Below are 10769 nucleotides of genomic sequence, written 5' to 3'. Positions count from 1 at the left end.
GTCAATATCGACATAAGCGTGTAAACTCGTTTGTCTAAATAGTTGATGATTAGCATACAGTTATCACTTGTCTTGACTTTCTGTGCAACATTTGCGAGTGCCAGCTGCCTCGGTCAAATTTTTCATCAAATCCTGCAATTTTGAGTGGAAGCATGAATTTTGGCACACTTATGCTCCAATCTATCCTGAACAATTTTGGATATGGAAATGTATGATTTTGCTAAGAGAAGTATATTTTACTCATTTTGAGTGTTTCCAGATGATTTTTTGTGTGTACGAAAATAATTTCAGTTAAATGACGTTGATATATTGCAAACAGTCTTCCCAAGAGTGTACTTACAGTGAACATACACTGTAATTGTAAAGCAATAACCTTATACTTGTCACCTCTTGAGATCACATTAACCGTCATTATCACATAATAAAAAATAATCATGGCTATTTTTTCCACAGAAGCGTTCGTTTTCTAGCAATACAGTTACATGCCTACATTTTAAATTTGTACATTTGTTATTTTCTTTATTGCTATGGTCGATATTAAACGATTAAGTTATGCAATCTACGTATAATTCTTTTTTTGTGTAGTTAGATTTGAATTGTTATTATTTTAGGTTACTGTGTTTTACACATGCGTGTTTTGTAATTAATTTTAAGATCAGTTTGAATGTTGGCATGCCTGTGAAATGGTTTATATCTCCAAGCAATTAGCAATTAATTACAGGTCAGTGGATGACATGTCAAGTATTAAACATTTTTATTGTGTCAGAACCATACATCGTGGCTTTGAGTCGTTTTACCGAATCTATTCAGTATATCAGTTGTTTCTTTTCAATAGTAATGTGTTTTCAAACAAACAGATAACATGCATAAACATCTAATTTTGTTCATGTTTACGTTCCATGTTTTCTTCCTCTCTTCTATATGATTGCTGAGAAACTATATCGAGGAGCATTTTTTTCCAATTCATAAGTTTTATTATAGAACGCAAAATATTAACATACATTGATATAAACTGAAATCAAAACAGATACAACATGGATAAGTAACATATACAATAAAAATTCCGAAGAATTAGTTAAAAAACACATCAAATAAAGAATAGTTTTAACAGTTGCAAAAATTATTGCTATTGTTATTATAAATTGTTTGTTATATTCGGGTTTAGCGATTATGAAACACTTTTTTGTTTTTGTCTATCGTATCGCTGAAGTTATTGTTGAACTTATGTTCAACGTTTTATAAATTGAGAATATAAATAAGCGTTACATTTTTCCCAAATCTATTAATAGCCTTAATTTACGAATGACCTATACTATGTCATTGAGGTGTATGTGAGAGCGTAACCTATTGCGTTGTTATCGCCCGTGGACTTTCCTTTGTTTATCGACAGGCGCATCTAAAAGCCTCATATTATGAATGGACTGAGCAAAAATACTACGTCAATGAAGACGCTGCAGAAAGTGGACTATTTTATTCATTCATAAACAATCTCCTCCGCGAAACGTACATTACGATCATTGTTTATTGATTCTTTTCTATAAAAGCACCGTTCGAAACTATTGCATTTAACACGATATTAATATCATGTTTCCATTTGTGAATGCATATAATTGGACAACTCCAACCTCTTGCATAAATTATACAACTCTTTCTCGCGTGGATACGCGTAGTAAGCGGGTATTGGGCTCCTAGTAGCTAAGGCGTATAGACCTGAATTTTAGACTTACCACCTTTGACGGTCGCTAGGCGACCATCTAACAAACGATTTAACACGCTAATGTCAATATTGACACCACCATCAAAATGTCAATTTCAATACACATCTACAAAATGGCGTCTCCAAACCATTCGGTGAAGTGTGTCCTTCGATTAAACAACTTTTTTCCTCTATACGATGTTTAAAATAAGCGATTATTTGCGTCGTCTTTTCGAACGCCGTTGCTACATGTATGTAATGAGTAAAAGCCGGATCAGCAAAATCAGCGTACACATTTAAAATATAAAAAATGGATTAATTTGTAGATTTTTAGGAAAGTGTGGTATGATAAACAGAATAATAGTTTACTGCCCAATCGTTTTGCAATATATCAGGCTCGGCACGAATAAAATAACGGCTCGGCAAGATTCACCGTTATATTAGTCTTAGCCTCGCCTGATATATTACAAAACGATGAGATAGTACGTGTGATTCTCTATAACAAAGTCTTATCACATGGGCGTTTATTAACTCTTGTAGGAGAGTTCTTAAAAGTACTTGCATTGCGTCCGAAATTCGAACGCTCGCGACATCCTATGAAACTTCATAAACCCGTGTTGAGCAATATGCGTATCTATAAAGAATAATTATATTTTTAATATACAATATTGAAAATAAGTATTTAATTAAACTGAAAAATATCGTTAATCAATTGTGAAAGCAGCGAATGTTTTTGTTATTAAACGGAACTTTTTTATACTTCAAGGGACATAATAGGTTACAAAGGGAGATAATAGATCATATTCATATCAACGTTCTCACATCATTGTGTATAATATGAGGTATATACAACCCAACCAGAAACATGATCGTCGTTATAGTCATTGATAACCATCAAATGAATTACAACTTCTAAAAAAATAAGAAAAAAAAACATTAACTTTCCGGCACTTCTTAAAGGTTTTTCCTTTAATGCACGATACTATGAGAAGAACCGATATTATGAGAGTAATGGATATATATGAGGCTACACATCAGTTAAACAATTAAGATCCAAACAAATTCTATCCCATTTTTAAATGGCTTTTATAATTACTTTCTTATATTTTATATTACCAAAATATATTATTAAAACGGAATTTCATGTTTTGTTTTTATGTTTTGGAGGAATAATTAACATTGTATGCTTATTTTACTGATAACATTTTTTTTTATTGAACATGCTGTATTAATTCTTTATTTTAACTCGAATTTCGTTGTTTCATAATTTATTCAGTATAATTATGTGTATTGAGAAATAATCAATAGGATATATCTGATAAGTAAGAGTCAATAACATTGACTTATTTGCTAACACGTCAATGCCTTTATAAATTGTATTAAGTTGCAGAAAGCAATAGTGGCTGATAAGAAACACGAGAACAAACCAAGAAAACTTTGATATTTAATTTCGGATCTCTAGATTTACAGAGAGCCCGCGCATTCGGAATTACATCAAAAGCGCAATGTATTGATGCGTTCTTTATACAATATTATCAGCATTAGCTATATCACTATCTATTTCAATGCGGTAGGTTGTTGAAGTTTTTAGCATAGGTGCAACGCAGTATATACGACATTTCGAAAACCCACATCGATCGGTTGACCATTATAAAGCCTTACCTGATCAAAAATCAGACGAAATATCTATTTAATTTAGTATATGGTAATTCTTACAATTTTTTTATGGAAACGTTTTTCTAACGTTTTCTTCCAAGAATATTGCTGACACCGTTTTTAGTGAATTTTTCTTAGCCCGTTTTACGTGAAAAAACCTTCTAAGAAACTAAAACAAATTTGGTTCGTAAAACAATTCTGTTCTTTTGTTGATAGTGACCTCACACCTAATTTCTATTTCCTTTGTTTTCTGTTCTGTGAGAGGTCAAATGTTTACATAACTGAATTCATAAGGCCCTGGTTTAAGGATATGTAACATTTCATCGGTTAATTATAAATAGAAATTAAAACATATTCTCAGCAGGAAGTGGGGCATAAAGCACTTTTATTCTTTGAAAATGTGTAAAAAAATTGGCGGACTACGATGATTTTTTTCTGATTTCTAGTATGCCTGTATTAATTCATGAACTCATATCCAACTGTCTATGTATTGAGAACTGTGAATATAAACAAGCTAAACCTTCTACTAACCTTCTACTATTGCGTTGCTAGCACCCGTAAATACAAAAGATCGCCGCTATCTGTTGAGAACCAAAGAACGTTTTCCAGAAATACCCGTTGTAGTAGCATAAACGAGGTTACGAAACAGGTCATATAAAAAAATAAAAAAATAATGATAATAACACCTTTATTACATGAAGATAACACATTAAGAAATAACATTTCTTTTTTAAAATGTGGTCTTCAGAAACACAGTATATATAAATATAACTCAACAATATCAAGCAATATGTATTACTATATAGGTCTTCAAGAATACTGGTCCTTTCTTTGCAATAATTTATATTTTAGAGCATGGTCAATGTTCAGTATTACTGTGTTCTCACAAATATCAGAACTACAACGAAAATTTACGAATCTGAAACTTTTTTGTTTTAATTTTGTCAATTTACCGAAAAGTGAAAATGCCCCGTTTAATAAGAGATGATAAGAATATTTCTGTGGAGCAACTTATAACTGCAGACGAAACCAATGTTTTATGTGTTTATGAGTACTACGTTTATATTGATTTAAAATACGTTTCAGAACTCCTCGAGGCGTATGAAAGACGTTAAATCGGTTTATGTTATAAAGTACTAATAAATTAAAACTTAAAAACATCCGAATCTTTAGATTTTATGACACACATTCTTGAGCGTTTTGCGCTAATTTATTTCCAATTATGCTGGGACAGGTATGATTTCTTATTAGTTAAAACATCGCTGAAGCTGTATGAAGCTTATCTATACATTAGTCTTATCAAGTAAACTTTTCTCGCGAAAAAGCGTCTTAAGCAGGAATATAATCGGCAAATGATAAAATAAAAAGAAAATATTACATGTACATGTTTTTATTAAAAACATTTTGATATTGGCTTCAAAACAGCTGCAGCAGTCCATATGTTTTGGAGTGTGCTTGGTATGCTATTAGTGCATTCCTTCTACAGGCAGTTGAACTAAGACCCAGTATATTTATTTTACGTTGTTGTTCATTTTCGAATCATTTTAATACACCAGAAAGTGCATAAACCGGTTAAAGACGTATCAAAATGATATATACACAACTATCCATAGATTGCTTTTATTCAGCTTTAAACTAAATTGTGGTCACCTATGTACGAATATCTAATGCACTATAAGATTTAATTCCTAAAATAATACTTTTCATTTGCGATGTTTTTTAAACATAGTGTTTTTTCTATTCCTGCGGATTGATACATTTTGTTGTTGGTATTTGCATCGTTAAAGCACATTGTATGCGCTTACGTTTTCTTTCACTTGAAATGTATTTGCTACGAATGTACTTATTGTAAAGAATACGTACCAGATTCGTAATATTAAGCCATGCCTTTATTGTAAAGTCTGCAAGTATGAAACTTCCGAAACTTGTACAAACTGGGACGTGGTGCATTCTAAAACAGCGTGCCACACATGAGCACAATATTGTGTACTTCGGTTTTGTAAGAATTACATTTTGCAAGAAACTCAAGAAACACGTGTCTTGAATGTAAGAAGTTTATATTTCCTTGAATTAGATAATCATGTTATGATTGGAAACATACCCTACAAACACAAGGCTTATTTTTTGTGATCTATCAATCCTATTTGTACGCATTTGATATCACTGCAAATATCAATGATATAATATTAAGAACAATTCCGATGGCATAACAAGGATTACAACAAGAATTGTTATCTAATGAGAGATTGTATATCGATCTTTAACGTGCATTTCACTACCGTTATACGTGAATATTAGGTTATTTTATTTACCAAATTGTGTGACCATCTCTTTTTGTTATCCATTTTCTATAATAAATATTATGTATCTCGTCGTATTCTTCAAAATATCAAGTAAACGTAACGACTTACAACACGCTGTGGCTTAAATGTCAATGTTTTTCGTCATTGAATGTATTTGTTTATGGCCAATATGCTACGGAGAACTACGTTTAAACAGAAATACATTGTCTTCTAACTGATTCTTCTCACTGAAGAATTGTCTCGCTTGAAACCAGTCAAGAAAACAAATAACACTCACTATCAATGTTGACGAGTCTCATGAAATATAAACAAACTGGAAATACAGGAACACTTTCCCGAATGGATTAGCGAATCAGTTACAAATAAATAGACGTTATCGGATCTGTTTAGTTATTCAGTATCAAGATATTCTAGAAACCGCAAATTAAAATTAATTTCGCATAATCAATAAATAGAAACCCGCGTTTTCCGAAGATAAAATATTTGGAAGCCAAACACATATGCAATCATCTATATTTTTCGTTACCCAACTAAAATTTGTTTATAATCATTTAATTTTCCGATGTGTTATCAAGGTATTAATGTCCATTATTTTGATGAAAATACACTTTATTTAGTTTGAGTCTTTAAAAAGTTACAATTGCAATATAGCATTTAAAATCCCAATTATTTAATCCGTGATTTCCGTATTGGAACGGACACTGGAATGCATTGTATTATTGGGATATGAGATAAAGCAGCTTTTTAAGCTGGTAACAAAACCACAAACACTCTAACAAATCATAATACCAGCAATATTATGTCGTTTGTTCCTTCCGATTGATATATTATATATCCTATTATCGTGATTAAATTAGATTATTGACCCGTAGCTTTTGTCTTTTCCTTGCTGTCTGAGGACATGATATTTGTTTTGCGAATCTTAAGTAATCAGTGCATGTCTTCAGTCGAATGACAGATTGAATAAATATAAACACGTATGCTTTGCTTCAAGCACTTTCTTATGTTATGTCGCCTCAAAACTGTCATTCGTTTTCGTCTTAATTGTACATTTTAATAAGGCATTTTAAAATGTTTCTACAATACATACATCGGAAGTGAAGACACTATGATCAAAATATATTGTTTCGCAATATGCCAAAGATTTGATATGTTTCGATTTTGAGTTCAAGTGTTTGCAACATGAATATTAAATAAACAAGATTAATTAACCATTTTCTACTGTGAACATTTGTTTACATGTGTAAAGGTATCCATTATTTGATTCATTTATGTTTTAAGATTTAGATAACGAAATACTTAAAACTCTATAAAAAGCATAATGTGTTCAAACCCATAAACAAATCGAAACAAATATGCTATATTGTATGTACAAGATAGCATCTCAGAATTGCGTTCACAAATGCTTTTCACGAGACCGTTTATAAAATTGAATTACATTTCACTTACTAAATGGCTTTACATTAACACTATCTACCGAAATGCTATTGCTCCGAAAGAAAAATTTACACCATTAAGGCTTTAATTTAATAAACTGTATACATGAAATTTATTTTTTACTTTTCTTCAACGTTATTCGTACCAAACATACCAACTTTAATTGAAATGATCTGGTTGTCATCCCTGATATTCTTTATGCATTCATCACTAAGCATGAAAACGATGTGTCATTTGTACGTGTTTAAATTTCAGATGTGCTGTTTGCATCGGAGCAATAATACTCAGTACTCTATCCACAATCGACACTTTTGAAACAACAATGACACAGGTTGTGATATATATGGTAAGATTGTTTTCGGTGGTGATAGTTTTCAAAATTAGTGTTAAGTCAGAGGTGATCATTATTTGAGCTATAATTCCATTTCCTTTAATAATCTGGTATTCTAAACATAGTTGTTATAGTGTTGTTTTTATTAATTACGTAATAGGATATATATCCATGTTTGCATAGTGAAATTAAAGGTAGCAGGCGTATATATCTATTCACTTTTTTTACATAGTTTTTATAACCTATGCATTATAAACTCGATTAAACAGAGAGCCTGTGGTCTTAAGAGACAAATTTGAGTCCGCTTATTTTGAAACAGGATGTAAAGTTGGAAGATCTGTAAGTGTGTAGTCATAAGTCTAAATTAATATTCACTTTACTAAACATTTGACACTCTCATGCTTATTCATGTGTATTTTATATTTCAGGAACCAATACTTCTTGTCTGGCTGACGGCGGAGTATGTAACACGAATCTGGGCTTCCGGATGTCGCTCCAGATATCAGGGCTTAAACGGGCGGCTGAAATTTGCTCAACGTCCTCTTTGTGTTAAAGAATATGCTGGTATAATGTAATTTTGTAAAATGTAAAAAACATATAACGGTATAACAAACGTTTAGAAACATAATCAGGCAAAAAATAAGTATGTTCCCCTTTCTTGATAACTGAGATCTATACCATTTTTACAATCAGAGCAATACATCAACACAGCTGTAAACGTAAAAACTGTTGGAACCACCGCCTAAGAACGGACAATTTTATACACAGTTTCAAGTAACTAAAATTTTTCAACTATGCACGATAGGCAAGATTCCTAAACCTGAAATAAATTGGGAGTATACCGTAATAAATAAGACAAGCGCTCGCCTTTTTAAAAGTTAAATGAATACAACGTCAAGTCCCTGTCTGACTGAACCGACTAAAGAGCAACCGTAAATACCAATACAATCACCTTAAAGATGTTCATGCAGGAAATGTGTAGGTAATAGTGTTATCGTATGATGCCACTATAAGGATGTGACCGGCCTGAGAAACGAAATATCGGAATTCTGTTAACGCCAAAATACAAAAGTCGTTCGACCATAACGTTATTAAGCACGAAAAAAAGACGTTTTATTATTTTATTGATGGTTATCATATTTAACCACATTAATGCATGCCAATATTTCTAATCAAATATATCAAATGATTTATAATTTAAATAATAATTTAACAAACTTATATGTGTCCTGTTGTTGTTGTTAAAAAGTTGTTTTCACCCTTATAAACTATTTGAAACAAATTACGATTAATAACTATTCAAATCCTTTTTATTAACAAAAAATGTAATAACGCGTAAATTAAGGAGCTTCACTTAATGGCATTGATCATTCCTTGTACGTACTTACACTTTGAACGTTATTTAAAGTTCGTAGTATAAATTGTTTCTTTCAAAGCGAACTATGCAACAAAAGAAAAATAAACAATATAAATGACTTTTTAACATTTTCCAAACATAAAAAATACCAACGTTTCTTCACGTGTCTTGTTGGAGCTTTTTCAATTACTTGAGGAACATATTCAATCGTAATTCAATATTTCAGATTGCTTTTATATATCTCCCTTTTGACGAAAAAGCTGGGCAAGATTGTTCTTTTGTTAGGTCGTGAAACTACTTTGTGGAGATAATTTTCTGACACAGATTTGATTTGCTAAGATAAGATTGAAAGCTTGTGCACAAGCCTTTTTCGTTCAGTTGTATTTGGCAAGGACTGCATATTTATATTGCTTACAGTCTTGCACTGATCGCATTTGACCCGTTAAAGAACCAATGTTTGTGAAATCAGAACTTTTGATCAGATCAGAGGTAATGAAGTACAACAAACCACCAAAATACTCGGAGAATAAGGCATACTTAATTATATGTACGCGCTAAGCCCGTCCTTCGTAAATGATCACATGAATGAATGCAATTATTTAAACTACTCATCGTGCAAGGCAACAGATGTACATTTTGTTCTATACGCTTTTATTATATAATTATCTTTTTTTTACTTATCTTGTTAGTGCATTAATGCAGATCAAGTTATAAACAAATGCATCATGAATAATATTTTCCGGAAGTTAAATGGGGGTACCAACTAGATATAAAACTATAAATGTAGTCATACAAAGTATTTATATACCCACCAAAACACAGCATTTTAACAAGTGTGTTTCATATTTGCTAGCGCTCTGATTTCCTCGATATAATTGCTTTCGGAACTAATACAAATTCAGTTAGCAATGTCAAACTTTCTCTTCAGATGGATTCAATGAAATTCAAACGTAAATGAATAATGCATTTTTGGGAACAAAACCTCCTAAAATCGTTAACGGCTAATTGTATGATCGCGTTGTGTTCTCGTGATTGAAGTTCAGAAGCGTTATGAGACAATATTTTGTTCTCTGAATCCAAAAATATGTAGTTGAAAAAAAATCATCGACTTAATAGATTGTTGAATATTGTCAATGTTTGACATTTCAAAATATAATAGTATTAAATTATACAAAAACATTGATGATTCTGGGTTTGCACAATAATGGTGATATGGAATTTGATAAGAAACTGTATGGTGTCGTAGATAATTTCACTTTAATTACAACGTCATTATTTCAAAAAATAACTACATGGTTAATTGATTTTCTTATATTAAGGTTTCTACAGCTGGGTGTTGTGTCTGTGTGTACGTGGAATGTACTTGGTCAGCGAATATTTTAGTGTGAAATGATATCAAATGTTACCACTTACATCCAAGCAGATAAGTAGCTGCTGGGGAAAAATTGTCAAAGGTCCATACTTAACGTAAATGTGTTTATAGTTTATCCATCGATGGAGAAAAAATATATGATCTACCAATGACGGTCAATTGCCTATAATATATCATACGATTTACTTTTTCGAGTTCTATTAATCCCTAATAAGTGTGATTAATCAAAAACAGATTATTACCTAGAGATTACATTTCATATTAATCGAGAGTTCAACAAAGCATTTCTATGTTTTGAAAAGTAATACTTTAAGTTACATATACATTGGTTTGTTTATTTGTTAAAACAAACAATAGTTATATATATGTAATGCTTGACAGATGGGTTTCAGCAATTAACTATAGAGAAGAAAGCTGCACATTATTTCATTGTTCTTCAATTTAGAACAAAATAAAAGTGTTTTGCAAAGGGATAAACGAATAACAATTATCTGACCGATGATATATAATTTTGTAATTTGAAACAACATACACGTTGCTTTTCAGCATTTCAAATAAATATCCATACAAAGAGATTATTGTTCACCCGAAGTCATTGGAGCATGTTAATAAGATGA

General features: G+C 31.3%; 1 pseudogene; it reads left to right on the top strand.

Annotated features, from left to right (window-relative positions):
* Window positions 1-2533: 2533 nt before the first annotated feature.
* Window positions 2534-10769, top strand: part of LOC127857289 (potassium voltage-gated channel subfamily KQT member 5-like) — a 54931-nt pseudogene continuing 46695 nt past the window's right edge.

Source organism: Dreissena polymorpha, chromosome 14 (assembly GCF_020536995.1).
Source record: "Dreissena polymorpha isolate Duluth1 chromosome 14, UMN_Dpol_1.0, whole genome shotgun sequence".
Taxonomy (NCBI): domain Eukaryota; kingdom Metazoa; phylum Mollusca; class Bivalvia; order Myida; family Dreissenidae; genus Dreissena; species Dreissena polymorpha.
The sequence above is the reverse complement of the archived record's forward strand: the minus strand, read 5'-3'. Positions and strand labels throughout refer to the sequence as shown.